Source organism: Canis lupus, chromosome 37 (assembly GCF_011100685.1).
Source record: "Canis lupus familiaris isolate Mischka breed German Shepherd chromosome 37, alternate assembly UU_Cfam_GSD_1.0, whole genome shotgun sequence".
Lineage (NCBI taxonomy): Eukaryota > Metazoa > Chordata > Mammalia > Carnivora > Canidae > Canis > Canis lupus.
This window is the reverse complement of record NC_049258.1, coordinates 3505541-3524658: the sequence shown is the minus strand read 5'-3', so window position 1 is coordinate 3524658 and position 19118 is coordinate 3505541. Positions and strand designations below refer to the sequence as shown.

Here is a 19118-nt window from a genome sequence, read left to right as displayed (position 1 = left end):
ATAATATTTACAGTCCCACTCTCAAGAGCAAAGAAGACAGTAAATACCCCAAAAATGTTAACAATATTTTTTGGCAAAGATAAAAATAGAGAGCTTAAATACTCTGTTTCAGATCCGGACTGGGTAAAAAAATAGGAATAAAAAGCAGTCTTGTTAAAATTAGCATATATACATACATAAACTATCCATAAGTAGTCAATATGAAAATTCTGTCCTTCATGAGGAGGTAAAATATGAATGAATGAATAAATATACCATACTCCTTATTAGGCATACTGAATATTGCTAAAAAACCTATTTTTAACACTTTTAATGCAATTTAAACCAAAATATTAATGAGAATTTTACAAAATGCTTAGAAATTTGAGAAATACTGAAATTTCATGTGAGAAAATAAAAGTTTTGAGTAGAACCCTCTGAAAAGGTGTTGCAGTTGGAGAAACTTAAAAGGTACATAGGTTGGCTATGTTGTCTTATACCCAAGTAGCATTACAAATAACAAAGGAGGTGGGCTGCTTGGGTGGCTCAGTTGGTTAAGCATCTGCCCTCTGCTCAAGTCATGATCTCAGGGTCCTGGGAGAACATTAAGATTTGATGAATAGTTCAAACATGTAACCATTTACATCTGTCTTTAAGCTTCAATAAAACCCAATTCATATCACTAATATTTGTATTTTCTTTTAAGTAAATGAGAGCACTTCCAGTTTAACTTGTTCAGTAACAACGTCAGCAAGACAATAAATAAGAATGTAAGAGTTTGTCATAAATATGTTATTGTGCTGTGAACTGACTTACTTTGCAATTTGCTTTAAATTTCTTAAAAGAGGACTTATTTTTAAAAAAATCAGTATGAATGAAATTAATAAGTACAAATAATAGCCATGTATGTAGTGATTGAAACTTAAATAGTGACATTAATCTGTATCAGCCCTAGGTGGTTTATGTCTAACATAACTTTGAGGTAGATAACCTCTTACTTCCTTACTAGTCTAGTTCTCTGTGATTCTTAAGAAAAATTAATCAAGTGGGCTGACATTTTTGTATCAGATGTGTATTTTATTTCTTAAATAATTCACTGTATTTCAATCATTCTAACATAGTATTTCTGAAAAACTATAAGGGTCTCCAAATATATAGTGCTTTCGATGAAGAGATTCAAAAAAATTAGAAATACTTATACAGCCTACTAGAATTTTATGGGCTTAGATAGGTTCAAAAATATTTTTAATAATACTTTTTTTGACTTATTATTGTCCAAATAATTTTGGCAGTAGACATAACCCCTGTGGCACAAAACCAATTCTCTTAAAGCAAATTGTGTGACTTGCTGTTGGATTCTCAGGACCCAATGGTTTAGATTTGTCTCTCAATAATTGCACATGCTTTTTGAGATATTTGATATTTACCAATTTATAGTTTCTTAAAATACTCAAGGATATCAATGGTGATTTAAAAATAATACATAAATCTGAAGAAAAATGACATCTAAAATTGATAGCAATAGTGCAGATTAAAAAGAAATTGCTAGATATTCACCATTTTCATTAGTCTAATTTCTTTTTAATTTTTGGCAATAATGTTTCAGGTAAAGTGTACTATTGACTAGCTTGATAATTAAATTATAATTAATGCACTGGTGTTTGGAATTCATTGAAAATATCAAAATTCTGCAATCATTAAAAAATGACACCTTTCTGGGGCACCTGGGTGGCTCAGTCAGGTAAGTGTCTGCCCTTGGTCAGGTCATGAATTCAGTGTCTTGGGATTGGTCAGCGTTGGGCTTCTTGTTCAGGGGGGAGTCTGCTTCAACCTCTCCCCTCCACCACCCCATCCCCGCTCATGTACTGTTGGAAACAAACAAACAAACAAATAAATAATAAAATCTTTTAAATAATTCCACATTTCTAACTTCATTCGGTCTTTGGAAAATGTACTGTTATACTCAAAATCTCTCATTTTTTTTTTACCATATTTTTCCAAAACATCCTTGTACTGCAATTAGTTACATTAAAAAGCAATAACCACAAGTACAATTAATATTTTTCTAAATGATATTTCATTTCATTTTTGCCAAGTTGAACAAATGATTTTTCACCTCCCTCCTATGGCATAGCACAGTCTTGAGACCAGGTATGCACAAAATAAATATTTGTTAAGTTAACCAATGATCTTGATCAAAATTAAGTAATTGATTCTTTCAAGTGCCTGTTTGCAGATTGCCAAGGAATGAATAGATTTCACTATTTGAATCAATTATTTCTCATATGTAAGTATCTAAATTAAGATCTGGGTCAATATTAGTCAAATTTCCTCTCCCTCCAGATAATTTCATAGAAAATTAAAATCACCTGTACTAATACCGGTCAGCATGATTGGTATTCTTAAATAATGAAACAAGGTGAATTACATATTCCTCTTGTGTTTCAAACTCTCCAAAAGATATTAAGCATTAAAAGAGAAATATTCATTAGGAATTCCTATATTATCTTAACAATGAAAATGCCTATTGATGTGCTGTTATATTATTGGAGAAAGCAGGATGGAGAAGTTGTGATATAAAAATAATAAATGAACCTATTTTTCTTTATAGTATAGATATGAGACAAGGATCAAAAACATAATTTATCCAAGGACTCAGAAAAGCTGTAATTTTTTCAAGCCTGTTTTAACTCCAACATAGATCCAGTAACAACTTTGCTGGATTGATAGGGAAAAAAGTTGAAGTTATTTAAACAGCAGCAAATGTATTGGATTTCTCATTTGAAGTGCCATTTGCAATACTCAAAGGAACTTCACATTTGGCTGAAAAAGCACACACCATTATTCAACTAGAATGCTGTATGACTTCTGGCAGCCAAAAAGGCATTATTAATATCATCGTCATCATCATCATCACCATCATCATCAACATTATTATGAAAAAGGGCACTTAATCTCCCCCTAGGAATTCTAACATGAATACAGTCCAGTTTGTAAGAATTGTACTATACATTTTTTTAAATGAGTAAATGAAAGGATGAGAAAATAGCTCTGATGTTTTATTACCTTGGAACCTGGGACTATAAAGAGACCCGAATTATACAATGTAAAATTATGGGAAAATAAAATGGCACAATGTGCAGTAATTTACAATCAATTTAGTCTGTGTCAAGTCATAAATCTGTTCTTCAAATAGATTTCTCACTATTGGAATGAGTGTTTAATTTTAACGTTCATGTGTTTCCCCTGTGCCAGTCCTTTAGGAGTTGTCTCAATAAAATTTCACAATGTTCAAAGATATTTTTGACCTGATCAAATCACTGCATTATATATATATATATATATATATATATATATATATATATATATATATATGGAAAACTTCACAACTTGTCAATAGATTCAGGCTGAAATTTTCAAAACCTGGCCTCAAAAAGGTATACAAAAATTGCACGTTCGAGTTCCCCTGTTGACATTTAGCTAAAGCACATACCCATTTTCATGCCTAAGTGCCTGCTGAAGTGAAATAATCGTGCATTTAGGTGCCAAATGCAATATCTGAGTTGAAAGGGTGGCCTCTATTTCAGAGAAGGTTAAATATTTTCTATAGTGGTCTTCAGCATTTGTCAGGGCTGTTTGAAGAATGGAAACAAGTTGTCATTGAACTAAGGTAATTATTCGGTCATGGTAGAACCTTAGCTGGGGTGCTGCATCTGGCATGATGTACATCACATGGACTCTAGCCTACGTATTTTACATAGTGTATCTCCTCAGAACACAGTTAAAATTCACATCGTTTCTAGACTGTTTATGTTTTTCTTCAGCAACATTATTCCCGAGATATCTGAAGCATTTTCAAGCAATACACTGAACAGAGTGCACAGAGATATTTACAGCAGGTGGAGAAGAACAATGCAAACTGAAACACTCTACCTCCACTGCAAAGAATACTCGCCCTAGGTGAATAGTATATAAATTCAGCAAATAAATATTTTTGCCCGGTACTGCAAAAAGCTCCACAGGGACATTTTATTTTATTTTATTTTATTTTAATTTTTTTATGTTAGTCAGAGAGAGAGAGAGAGAGAGAGGCAGAGACATAGGCAGAGGGAGAAGCAGGCTCCATGCACAAGCCCGACGTGGGATTCGATCCCGGGTCTCCAGGATCGCGCCCTGGGCCAAAGGCAGGCGCCAAACCGCTGCGCCATCCAGGGATCCCCACAGGGACATTTTAAAGAGGGAAAAGCAAGTGAAAATATCTTTTGCTGCCAGAAAGGATTTAGTTGCCTGAAAATTACAAGGTGGGGCTCAAAATACACATTTTTTTCTTTTAACTGAATAAAATGAATATTTTCCTTTGGCATACTTTTATGAGATCCTTACTATAGAAATTAGCCAGGGCTGAGTCCAGCTTTTTGAAACCTCTATGGCAAATTTTGATAAAACAAATAGAACCCAGAAAGAAAGAAAGAAGGAAAGAAAGAAAGAAAGAAAGAAAGAAAGAAAGAAAGAAAGAAAGAAAGAAAGAAAGAAAAAAGAAGAAGAAGAAGAAAGAAAGAAAGAGAGAAAGAAAAAATTAAAAAGGAAAAAAGTTATTAATTTGTCTCTTCCAGCTTTCATAGTTTCTGCTTTCCCAGAAGACACTGAGACTGGGATTCAAGTGAAAGTAATGTGACCACTGCAGAAAATACAGCCAATACAAGAATGCATTATCAATTATGGGCCAATGGAACTTAATTCTGCAAAGAACTGGTATCACCCAAACTCTAAGCAGCAGGGTTATCCCACATGAATCGATGGAGATGGAGGCTGTATACGTAGATAGGTATGCCTAGTCAGTCTCTATTGATTGAGGCTGATCCCAGGGATGGCTAATTCCCCACCACTCAGGAAGGACTGCTGGGTTTTGGAAGTGCCTTTTCCTAAAATTTCAGGAAAAAAGGGATCTAGAGATACAGGTCTAGGCAGTAGGGATCATTTACAATGGGATTGTAAGACTATGACTTAAAAAAGAGTTTCATTTCAAACTCATCTAGTGATATGAACCAGAGACTTTTTGTACCATCTTTGAAGATATTAGATCCCAAACACTGGTATAATAATCGCCCTAGGGCTAGTACCATATTGGTTTATCTGTCTACTTCTCTGCTTATTTGAGCAAATCCGTCCCCTCCCCCTTTTTTTTCCTTATACTTCAGAGTTTTCCATTTTTCTTGGGAAGGCAGCCAAATTAATTATTCTTCTTTATTTATTTTTAATTCAGCTTTATTTCTAATTACTTCTAGCAAGAGAGTTTGAGAATTGCCTAGTCCACAATTTTCCTGGAACAAGAAAGTCCCCATAGTGAATTAATTTTATTTACTGGAGGAATTTCCCCCCTGCAAATATATTATTTGATTGATTGGTGATTTATACGTTTAATTTTTTTCTCTCCTTCTAGGTATAAATTCCATGAAGATGGGGACATTAGCCTTCAATCACATAGAAGTTACATGAAATAAGTTGAATTTGAAGCCACACAGCCTAACTCCAGGGACTGTGTACTTAACTGGTAAGTTTCGTGGCCAAGTAATTCTAATATAGTTTTCCTTTCAGTAAAATAGTTTTCAGTATAAATTATTAAAGGTACAGCATGGAAAGCTTTTTGCTTGTGTTAGTTTATTTAATACTTGCAATAAAATCAAATAGGTGCATTATTATCCCCATTGCATAGATGAGGGACACGATTGTTTCAATTTAGTTAACAGATAATTAGTAGCAGAATTCAAACCCAGGGCTGCCCTATTTCAGAAGTTCTGTATATCCTTTCTTCCCTCACTTTTTCCTTCCTCTGTTCTTTCCTTCTACACTTTCTCCTTCCCTGTCTTCCTCCCGCTTCATTCTCTCCTCTCTTTCCTTCTTTCCTTCCTTCTTTTTAAATATTGATTGAACTTTAACTGCTTTATTTTCAAGGCACTAGGGCTAAAACAATGAACAAAACCATCATACTTCATGTTTTAATGTACATTCTAGTGAGGGAAAAAAAAAACAAAAAGTGTAAGCAATCAGATGAGATATTACCCAATTTGGCAAATATTATGAAAGGAGCCAAATGAGTTACTAAAACACAGAATAAACAGAGCCATGTGATCTCACCTCTATAAAAAGGAATTTCTCTGAGGAAGTGATATTTTGGCTGAAATAGGAAATGAGAAGGATCTAGCTTTGCACCGTTTAGAGGACACAGTGCTGCAGATATAGGAGCAGCACGTAAAAAATATGTTAAAAAACAGTTTCTGTGAACTTATGGAAGGACATTTTCTGTGGAGGATAGTGGGCAACAGTAAGCAGGTACAAGATAAGGTTAGAATCAAAAATGCTTTTTGAAATTTTATTACCAAATACCTGTTGTCGACCATCTCTACTGCCACTTCTGATTGTGCACAATTTGCTCTGAACTTTTCAATATTATTTAAACCTATCTTCTAGGGTTTGCTGTTTTTTGTAAATCCTATTCCCTCTTCCAATGCTACTTTTTTTATTTCTTCCTCTTGGAAAAATTTCTAAGTCCCTTTTCCTGTCTTAAAGATTTTCACCTTGTTTCTCCAAGCAAATTTAATTGCTCCCTCTTCTAAATAGCTCTTATATTTTTATTGTGGCATTTACCACATTTTAAGCTCAATAGTGTGTTTATAGCCATGTGCCTTTGCACTAAACTCAGATATCTTCTGGGACAATGGTCTCCTATTCATTCTGTAGTCCAGAGCATGCCCTTTTTCAGAAGTCAGGTTTATTGTGTTCAAATTAAAATAGAGTAAATGTCAAATTTTTAGTGTGTAGTTCACTGCATTCTAACAACAAAAAAGTCATATTGCAACCACAATCATTGCTTAGATTATTTCCATAAATGAAAAAATTTCCCTTGTGCCCTTTGCATTCAAACCTTCTCCCATTATGTTCTCTTGCAATTAGTGATCTGTTTTCTGTCCCTATGGTTTTACCTGTTCCAAGTGTATATAAATAGAACAGTAGAGCATAATCCTTTTGATCCTGCTTCTCTTACACATCATAATGCATTTGGTTGTTAACCACTTGATTGTGTGTCAGTAGTATACCTATTTATATTGCTAACTAGTATCCCCTAATATGGATGACCTACAGTTTCTCTATATATTTACTGTAGGACATACAGGTTGTTTCAGCCTTGAAGATTATGAATAAAGTTTCTATTCATGGACTGATGTTTTTGAGGACATATATTTCATTATTTTGGTCAAATATCTAAGATATTTGAGACTTCTGAGTCATACATTTAGGGAATGTTTACATTTTTAAGAAACTACCAAACTGTTTTTCTAAAGTTACTATAAAATTCCCAGTATCAACTATGAGAGTTTATGTTGTTCCTTAACTGATATTTTCAAATTGCCTCTTATTTTTTTCCAGTTATTCTATAATGTGTGTCATGGTATCTCATTGTAGTTTTAATTTCTCTAGTTACGAATAATGATGAGCATTTTTGATTTGTTTATTCCCCATTTATATATATTCTTTGATCAAGTATCTTTAAAAAGCATCTGCCATTTGTAAATATTGTATCCTTGTCTGAGGAAAGCAGCCTCATCCCATGGATGGATGGAAAAGGGGTCTCCAGCCCAGTTGTCCGTGCTGCAGACCATCTGCTCCCAAAGCCCACTTCCTCGGTCCTGCCTGTTTCTCCTGCCTAATGGGCATCTGTAAACTTTGAATTTTTCCATAAGATCTTTAGAATTGTTAGGAACCAAAGACCTCCCTTCAATAGACTTTTCCCTGATTCCAACAACCTTTGAAGTTTGCTCAAATTTGTGGGTGGCTTCATCTCCTCTACCACTTGACATTTAGTCCTATGTTAGCTTGACATCACAGAAGTGCTGAAATGAACAGTCCAATATGAACTAGCCATGACAAAAATCAAAATATTAGTATCAAGCTTCGAGTTTTTACATATTCTGCATATAAATACTTTACCTGACAAGTATTTGAAAATAGTTTTTTTTTTGTGACTTTTTGATTTCTTTATAGTGACTTTGGAAAGGTAAAAGTGTTTATTTTGATGAAGTTCAATTTATAAATATTTTAGTGTATTACACTTTTGTGTCCTAATAAAAAATATTTGTCTAACTCAAAGTCACAGTGAATCTCTTCATTGTTTTCTTGTAGAATGTTTATATTTGAAGTTTTGCATTTTGGTTGATGATCCACTTTTAGTAATTCTTTTAATGTAGCACAATGTATAAGTTTGAGGCTCATTTGATTATACATGATACTCAATTGTTCCATTACTATTAGCTGACCACAATGTATTTATTCCATTGGGTTTCTTGGCATATTTATATCAAATAAATTGATCATATATGTGATACTTTATAAAGGTTTGCAATGTACAGTCCATGGCTATACATTCATCAATACTATACCATGTTGACAACCCTGGCTTTATTTTAGGTCTTGAACTCCAGGAGTATGAGTTGTCTATCTTTATGTTGTCTCTCTTATTTATTTGCTTTTCCTCAGAACATAATCACTTGTTGAAATCTATTAAAAAAAAAGGAGGGGTGCCTGGGAGGCTCAGTCAGTAGAGTATATGACTCTTGATCTTAGGATCATGAGTTCAAGCCCCACCTTGGCCATAAAACTAATTTACTTACATACATACATACATACATACATGAATAAATGGAGAAAAAAGAAAAAACTACTGGGAATGTAATTGGTTTGTGATGACTCTATAAACTTTAATTCCTATAACATACCCCTCAAATATTACTCTAATGGGAGTAACAAAGTAGAGTAATATGTTCATAGCCAGCAGTGACAGCCACATCGTGCCTGGAGTTGGGTATATAATAAGTCTTATCTGAATCACACAACTGAACATGTAGGACTAAGGAAATGTTAGATATTCATGCTAGAGGGAAAGTGGATATATGCTGTGAAGTCAAAACAAATAAAAAAAATCCTCATAATAAAGAACATTTTAAGTTGTATATATTTTTCCAACACTGGAAACTATTTCCCTTTGTACATATTACTTCTAATTTAGAGTAATTAAAAGACTATGAATGCAGAATTGGATAAATAGAGTTTGGAGAAGAGGCAAATGTATTAGTCAATATCACAATATTGTAAACTGTAGACATCTTAATTAAAGAAAAACAGCCTTTTTTAGGGACAACCTGAAGTGTTTTTTATGCAGCCTAACATCATTACTGATGATTTGTTTCTTAAGTTAATAGAAGTGCACTCTCCAGGTAGCTTCAAATTCCTGTCATAGATAAATGCTTTTAGCTCTTTCTTTTCATGTCATCATGTTTATGTACCTTCATCAGCCTGAGGCACTTTGTGCTTATTTAGTTTATTTTAAGTGGTCCTTAATTAACAAATGGTTTGACATTCTTCTGTAAAATGAAATTTAAGCTAATATTTTTAATGAATTTATGCTTGAAAATGGCACTTCACAGGGGAATATGATAAACCTATTATTATTCAATACCATGATTGATGAGTCTCTAAATAGCGTTTACAACATTACCAATGCATATTTTCATGATCAGAAAGGATTTTAATAGAATACTCTGAGAAGCAGAATAATTGGAATATAAAAGAACATGATGATATAACATGATATTGGAAGGAGATTGTGTGTTGCTCAAAATGGAATTAAAATGTTTCCTCCAAACAAATCGATATCAATTGTATTTGTAAGAAAAAGATTTATATAGTATGTAATTGCTATCTAGATTATCCTTTCCTTGCTTGGAGAAAAAGAAACAAGCCACTATATAGACACAGTTATTTAGAGAACATCTTTTCAACCTGTCAGAATCTATTGTGGTAGCTGGACCCATCTCTCACCACCCAATAACAATAGGCTTCAGATACAAATGAGGTCAATCTCTGGGTCCTTTCAATAGAATGTTTCTCTTAAATTTCAAGAATTGTAGCCTTGAAACAGCATATTTTTGAAATTTGGGAAGCAAAACATCTGGATGGTGGGGTGGATGTTTTAAACTATTCTGAAAATTGCAAATTTTCCTATTGCAGATATATTTAATTTTGTTTTTTATGTCTTGATATTTCTTATACTCTTATCTCTAAAAGAGTTTTATTAATCTTGACATGGTTTTAAAACTTTCATTGTAGGGCTAATAAAACAAGATATGAGACAGATTAATTAATTTATTTTATTAAATGGACTAGATAATTCACAGTCATAAAGACAGAGCCTGAGGCTAAAAGTACAAATATTTACATCTTTATCATTAGACATCATGTGGAGAATGTCCTTATCACAAAATGTACTTTTAACCTTCACTCTTTAGTCTCCTAAAATCCATCATAAAACTGCAGATACCAATTTAGAATTAATAAAGCATATTTTACTCTAAAGCTGTATAATAATTGTTATAATCCTATACTTTTATTATTTATTATGTTTTTAAAATAAATTTAATAAGATCCATACATTTAATTAAACATTGTATCATAGATAACAGCATTAGATAGTAAAATATCACTTCAAAGTTTTACAGGAAAAAAGTCCTCAAAAACATCACATGTGTCAGGTCTTGAATTAAGCCTACTTACAAGCCATTACATTAACCTATTAATATTTTATAGATGATGTCAGGAGAAAAAGGCTCTGATTCAGAGACAAAAGATTAATATTCAGAGCACAGCAAGTAAACAGGTAAATCTACGTTTGCATTGATTTGGTCACCTGAAAGTTGCCCAGGGTTGAAGCAGTATGGGCCCAAAGGAAGGTAGGGTTTGTATTGCAGGTGAGAAACATCAAGAGTTATGAATCCACCATTTAGGAAGCAAGCTTGTTCTTTGTTCCAGAGGCAAAGATTATCTTATTCTTCAAGATTACTTGATGGAAATTATTTACTTCCATACTAAGAAGTATGCCAGCTAAAAGACTTGTCAAGTAAAATATGTAGGAGCTTGAGAGACCCATGAAGGAATTTCTCACCCCAAAAGTTTTTTACTATAAGTATGAAATAATCAGATAGAGATAAATAATACATACCATAAGATATAACTGATTCAATAAATCAATCACATGTATTAAGTAGATATTATTATTTTTCTTTCATGTGGAAATAGGTTCATAAAATCATCAATGTAAAACAAATCTGTTATCATACTTTCACTCATTTATTGAGTTCATACTATGCTCCACAATACAGATAAAAACAAGGGATGAGATTCATTCTCTCATTCAGAGAGTTGATTTCATTCTTGCTTTTTAACATTGCAAACTTTCACAGGTTAAATTCATTGTCGCTGTAATTAATCATACCTCCCCCCCTTTTTTTTTCCTGAAAAACCTTCAGAAATTGCTCTTAGAGTCATATGTAAACTACACACACATACGCACAGAGTATTACCTATTTGTCAGAACATATTATGTTTAGACAATTTTATGTGCTTGGTTACCTGCATTATTTACCAGTTATGCTTTATAATCTCTCCAAAATAAAAAATATCCCCAGAAAAATTATGTCACTAATGAATTGTATTTTTAGCAATTTAGATGTTGAATGCCAAAGATTTTTTGAGGAGGTTGTATTAACCCAGGATATTGTCTTGAATATATCTATATGTAGACTAGTACCCAAGACAATATACAGAATCTCTGATGTTTAAAAAGTTTCACCCGTATTATATTCAAACATTGAAATGACTTTAAAAGTCAGTAAGACAACATATTGTAATGCAACTGAAATAGTTGACATGTAGATTATTTCAGAGTAAGAAATTTAGTTGGAGATATTCAAACCTCTGGTCAGTTATAACCCAAATAAATGCCTTTGACTGGTAGAATTTTAGACTTAAAAGGACTTATGAAAAACATAGTTTATCTTTACATATTTGCAGAATAATAAACTAGAGAAGTTAAAATGATCTCTTCATGGTAAAGTAGTGGGTTAGAAGCAAAACTAGAAACTAGTTCTTTCATTTTCCAAACTGGAGTTTTACTTAGGCATGAAATGTGATTATTTTGTAAAAATGTATCAAAATCTCAACAAAAGAAATATGGAAAATACTGACTTAATAAGATCAAATTAATTAAAATTATAATAGAATTAGTAATATTAGCTAATATTTATTGAGGGCTTACTACATGTTAAACACTGTTCTAACTGTATGTTAAATAACTGGAATTTAAATTTAAAAACTTAAACTAAAAGAAAAAACCCACAACTCTAAACAATCTATATATAAAACCTTACTTAATCAGCACAAGAAATGAACTTCTTTATCTCATTCATGAGGGACCCAGAGAATTGAGTTAATTTTCCCAAGATTAACCATGTCATAAAGGATGGAACCATAATTATATGTAAGTGGTGCAATTTTAGAGCAACTATTTTCAACCATTAAAGCACGTATTTAGGTACAATCTAAGACACAGGAAAAATGTCAGAAAAATAGAATATGAGAGAATAAAATTAATGTTATTCTTGTTATGCTTGTTATGTCTGATCCATTCAAGCATAAGAGGAGAAGACGGACAGAGATTGAATCCTACAAGTTGGTTCCTTTGGCAAAACTCCTACACACTGAAAATGTTCCTAAACTTGGTAGACATTAAGAATAGATGTGACTATACAAAATGTGGGGTAAGAGCCAAAATAGTTTTTCCAATATAAATTATTTATCTTTTGGAGTCTCAAAGAAATGATTAGGGACCATTAAATCAAGGCAACCTAAGATCCTACAACAGAGTGATAATGATTGTGAACTTCTTCATATTTTGTTAAGTATCAAAGCCTAGATGATCACAAGTGTCTCTTTGACCAGTGTCAGAAGCAATTACTAAGTGTTACATCCAGTAAAAAAAAATAGGTCATTTTCCCCAGGCACATTAAACTAACTTTACATGACTAGATAAACTCTGGAGTGTACCTCCCAATACCTCCCAATTTCCAACCGTTTTTAGTGATCATAGAGCAGATGAAATGATGAAATGTTACTGAGAAATGATGCATTATTTCTAGTGACTAAGTCAACTCTTTCTTTGGGGTTTCTCCCACCTCCACTGCCTGGCCCTTTCCTTGAGAGTCCATCAGTAAGTAACCCCGTTGGGGACATCATTTTGGAAAAACCAAGTCTAGTCATCTAAATCATATCACTGACATCAAATACTCCTAGCCTGGCCTTCTGTTGATTTACAGTGCCAGCTTGCCCTTTCTTTTAGTTGTGTTAAAAGGGTTAAGAACTTCAGCTATTGAGTGGAATTATTAGTTAATGCCCCTAAAGCACTAAAGAAGTTCCAAAATATACTGTGTGATGGAGATAGAGAAATCTGCGGTTGTAGCAGTTTGATTCTTCACATCCTGGCACTTGTTTCTCCCAGGAGATAACACTTTACTTACATGAAACTATTAAGAGTAAGTCAGATATTCATACATCTGTCAATAGTTTCATTGGAAACTTTTCTTTAAACCGTAAAGAATAGATGTGAATTTAAATTGTAAATACTACAATTGGGGTATACTATGGATTTTGATTTTGCCATAGAATTACATGGGGTAATCTTTGTAGAACAGGGTTTAATGAGAAAAGATAGCTAAATTTTAACTGCATACTGCTATAATATTGTCTACTTTATTATTATTATTGAAGAAGAGATTATAGAATCTCCCGTGTATTATTTCTTTAAATTTTGTCTAACAAAGCAAACAACTCTTACTTAATTTGCATTGAAAGTATTTTTAACTTAGATGCTATAGTTGAGGAACAAGTGAATACTAGCAAATGGGAGTGCAAGTTTATTATACACTTAAACATTGGAGTGTTTTACTTAAGGATTATTGTCAATTTACAAACATAACACTTATAGAATATGGTCACTTTTAGATTGCTGAGAATAAAGTATTTTTATATTTTACCCTACAGAGTTATAAACATTATGATGCACTCTTTACTGCAGCATAACCTACAATATGTTGTCATGTAAAACTGCAGAATTTTTTTTAAAGAAGTAAATTACTTTTTAAATGCCACTTATTTTATGTTCTTGCTGATAGAGAACAGAGCATATATTGACTATGCTGGGTTAATTTCTTTTTTATTATTTTACTACTTTCTCTGGTGGCTAATTCTCCCTTAATTTTAGTTTCATGAGTTATGTTTTGCACAAAGTATACAGGCCAAAAATAAGCTTAAAGTTGTTCAGATCATTTGCTAGCTATTTCTTCATAAGAATATTCAATTTGTTCCAGTATTTATGCCTTCTTTCTTTACGGTGTATATAAATTATGATCCCATTAAGCCTTCACAGTTACACAGTTGCCATATTGTGCATTCTCCATTGTAGAATATTCATCACCCAAAAGACCTTCTCCCAGTCTACCAGGAATCATGAATGATAATGATCTTCGAATTAATTAACCTTTTTATTCATGATATACTTGCTAAGACTTTTCATGCTATATTTTAAGAGAATTCATATGTATTTACATTATCTTTTTTATCTTCAACATGAACTTTGTGAAAACTTGGGTCACATACAGAAAAAAGTGCTTTTAATATTTTCTAGACATTCCAAGGTATAATGTAACAGTGCATTTCCTTAAATGATTACTTTTGAATTTATTCTATTTATTTATTTTTTTAATATTTTATTTATTTATTCATGAGAGACACACACACACACACAGAGGCAGAGACACAGGTAGAGGGAGAAGCAGGCTCCATGCAGGGAGCCTGATGTGGGATTCGATCCTGGGACTCTAGGATCACACCCTGGGCTGAAGGCAGGCACTAAACCACTGAGTCACCCAGGGACCCCCAATTACTTCTGAATTTAATAAAATAAAGAGCAGTAACTGAATTGCTAGAAAAAATTAATTTCACTATGGAGACACTAAAAACACAATTAGTTGCTAGGAATTGGGGGTACAGGAAAGGCGGATAAATAGGTGGAGCACAGGAAAACTTTAGGGCAGTGGAACTATTCTGTATGATACTGCAATTGTCCACACATGGCATTCTACATTTGTCCAAATCCATACATCGTACCACACAAAGTGCAAGCCCTAATGTCAACTATGGGCCTTAGTTAATGATAATGTATAAATATTGGCTTATTAATTCTAACAAAGGTATCACACCAATGCAAGATGTTAATAATAGGAGAAACTAGAAGAGGAGATGCTGAGACAATAATGGGAGTTCCCTTTACTTTCTACTCAATTTTTCTCTAAACCTAAAGCTACCCTAAAAAGTAAAATCCTCTGATGTGTAAATATATATATAAAAAAGCTAATTTAGAGTCAGCAAGAAACACTGGCAAATAGAAAGACTTTTGGCTTCATTTAGACCTTCATTTTCTAACCAAGTTGTCTTAGAATCATTTAAATTATCTGTGCTTTGGTTGCTAATAATAACCGCCTTAAACATTTTTTGCATGAAGTCAGATAATGTCCATCCAGCAACTCTCACAGTTGACGTTAAGCAGGTTCTTCAGTTAGCAGATAGTATTAGGTGTCTTATAGCTAGCTACACATTCATTCATTTAACAAATTTTTGGTGAGTACTTCCTGTTTGCCAAGCACTATTCCATGTTCTGGAAACTGAGGAAACAGAGAGAGAAAATCCCTGTCCTCCTGGTAAAGATGACTTTCATGGTCAAGGGGCTTTGATAATCTCTCATTTCTAAATAGATAAAACTCTTTCACTTCTTAAGAGCTAGAGGAATGTTTGTTCTTTACACTGAGCCCTGACTGATAGATATAGATTGGATGTTTACGTAAATTCACATCGAGAGAATTCTTTTGCGTTCCAACTCTGTAAATAAGAAGTATGATATTTACAAATCTGTGAATATGTCAATTTAGCTTTATTTCTATGTAACTGGGAGTTTGTTTGTCTGTTTATTTGAGAGAAAGTGTCTGCAAGAGAGAGTGTGAGCACAAGCAGTGGAGGGAAAAGAAAGGGGGAGAGGCAGGCTTCCCACCGAGCAGGGAGCCTGAGGACCCCAGGATCATGACTTGAGCCAAAGGCAGACCCTTAACCATCTGAGCCTTCTAAACACCCCTTAACTGGGAATTATCACATGTGTCCTTCCTATCTCCCAAGTTACAGGGTTAATTTGTAAACAATAGTGTATATGATTAGGTCACAGCATTATTACTGTAACTTTGTATGTATTACATAGTACAATTTGTCAGTAACTCTGCTAGAGGAATAAACACAAAGACATTGTTAGAGACATACACACACACACACACACACTATATGGAGGATAGTATACATATATATGGAGCTCTAGTATCCATACAACAGGAGACACAGAAACGTAGATATTCTATATTGTGTAAAACTTGTTCAGCATTATAGATCAATTTTAAAGTTTGCAGACGTTTTTTAGCTATGTGTCAGGCAAAAGCTGGGAGACACTGTCAAAAATTCTGATCTGAAAATCAAAACTAAAAAAGAATTATGTAGCCCTTGGCTCTGATTTCTTAAAATATGGTGCAAAAGAACTAAAATTAATAGAGATCTATATATCATATCATACTTAAAGCCCATAAGTAGTCCTAATAGTTCAAAGCCAGACTTTGGTCTCTAAAGCAGGGGCAGTATTTAATTCCCCTTATACCAGTGAGATCTAGAGTAAGATTTTGCAAGAATTAGGAGTGTTAGCAGTAGGGCTTGAAATGTGGGCTACAAGCACAGAGCTACTTCTATCTGGATTATGGAAGCATGTAATATAAAGCAAGTGGTTTGGTAGCAGAGAATTTTTAAAACGGTGATGAAAAGTTTCATATTTTAAGGGTATATTCGGTATCATACATATATATATATATATACAATGTGATACGTGTATAATGTATATGCATATAGAGTATTGATATATGATATTCAAAATAGATATAGTCATCTTGACCTTGCCTCCTACCAACATGGCAAAGCAGGGGTGTGACTAATTCTCACTCCTTTTTGTCTCATATATTCGTCTGCAGGACTTTTTGTGTTTTCTGTGCTACTTTAAGATTACAGTAACTTTGGCTTATCTCATAATATAATTTTTTCCGTTACTCTTTTGGTGATAATGGAAATATAGAAAGAGTCTCCAAGACATATACATCAGGATATTTCAGGCACTGAAATTCAAATTCTTCTGATATTTACTTTCAGGAAAAAACAAACAAACAAATGAACAAATTAGCCAGATACATTCCAATTTATGAATTAGAGCAGATCTAATTTTGATGTGTATGTTTGGCACATACATTAGTATATGTAGATATGTAATCTTGCTCTCAGTGTTAAAAATACAACTTATATAACCCAGAACCCTAACTATGGTTTGGGCTCTGCTCTAAATCCTTCATAAATATTGCCTTATATCTTGCTCATCATAATGCCAACAGGAAGTTAGAATTATTGTTCCATTTCGCAAAAGAGGAAACTGAAGTATAAGATGGTAAATGACTTCTGGAGATCATACAAAGGAAAGAAATGGTGGAACTAGAATTTAAACAGAATTGACTGGCTTCCGATTTCATAGTCAACTTCTCTTCTGTGCTGCTATGTATTGGGAGAACTATTTCATTCAGATCCAAATGTTTCTTTGAATTATGATGAAAAAAAATAGAAAAGTTGGTGTTCCATTAAAGAAATGTGAACATAAATGTTGTTTCATTATGACACACCTTATGCCGCCATAGAAAATATTAACTGAGAAAATTTTGCTCTAATATTGTATGGATAAGGTCTCTTGTGAGATAATTTGCAATTTTTCTCTGGTATATATATTTATTTTTTTCATTGATCATTGCATAGGATTTCTTCATAACACATTTCTCTCTTATTTCTCTCTTCATCACACATTTTCTTTCTTATATAATCTTTCTTTCTTAGATTTTTTATTGCTTTCATGTTTCCATCTTAGTTAATGCCACTCTTACTGGAGGGGTGAAGACTTACTCTTAACTGTTTTGACATAATTCTGTTATAAATGGACCCTGCACGACCCCATTCTAATAATGAATATTTTAATTATTTAGTCCAATGAAAATTATTTAGGTATTTATAGTGAAATGCCATTACCTTCATCATCATTATTATTATTATTACTATTATTATTAATTATTAAAATGTTCGCCCAGCAGGCTGTCAATAAATATAAGGGCAAAGCTGCAATACATTATACTTACTCTCATTTGTATGTCCAAAAAACTTTACAAGTAACCTTCTCAAAACCTGCCTAGAGAACTCACGTTTTCAAGTATAAATTGCTTCCAAATTTTGAGAGTTTTTGATACTTTTTTTTTTTAATTTTTATTTATTTATGATAGTCACAGAGAGAGAGAGAGAGAGGCAGAGACACAGGCAGAGGGAGAAGCAGGCTCCATGCACCGGGAGCCCGACGTGGGATTCGATCCTGGGTCTCCAGGATCACGCCCTGGGCCAAAGGCAGGCGCTAAACCGCTGCGCCACCCAGGGATCCCAGTTTTTGATACTTTATATAAAGAGTTTGGAATGATGGTTCAGCCTTAAATTATATTTATATTTTGGAAAATACAATTGTTGGACTAGTTATAAAGTGTTTTAGACAAGGCATCATGATTGTTTATTTGAATGTTATTTATATATTCATTTGGTTAAATGAATTACTATTTTTCAGTAGTTCTGTGGGGATGAAAAATGCTAATTTTTAAAGGATTTTATTGATTTATACATGAGAGAGACAGAGACAGAGGCAGAGACATAGGCAAAGGGAGAAGCAGGCTCCAGGCAGGGAGGCCGATGAGGGACTAGATCCCAGAACTCTGGGATCACAATCTAAGCCAAAGGCTTAGCCACCTGGGCGTCCCACTAATGTTTTTGAAATATTTCACATTTTGATTTATGTTAAAAAAACAATGAAATTTTTGAACCACAGTTTACTTTGTAGATATTACAAGCTAAGAAGATTAGGTTATCTAAGATAGATTAAAGGAAAATATATACACTGAAAAAGATTAAGGAAAGACTTTTAAATAAGTTGTAACAGATCCTTTGACTAGTGACTACTCTTCATTGGCTGTGTATAATATTGCCATTTCATATGATTTTATAACCAATTTGAAATAAATATCTCATTGAAAAATATTTTCCTT

The 19118-nt window shown here is 33.1% G+C and overlaps 1 long non-coding RNA gene across 2 annotated transcripts in view; it reads left to right on the top strand.

Moving 5' to 3' along the window:
- Window positions 1-19118, top strand: part of LOC106558316 — a 185633-nt gene that overhangs the window by 151446 nt on the left and 15069 nt on the right. For both annotated transcript variants that reach the window (XR_005384944.1, XR_005384943.1), the window contains exon 3: window positions 5420-5530. This is a non-coding gene — a long non-coding RNA (uncharacterized LOC106558316). The remainder of the gene's footprint in view (window positions 1-5419; window positions 5531-19118) is intronic.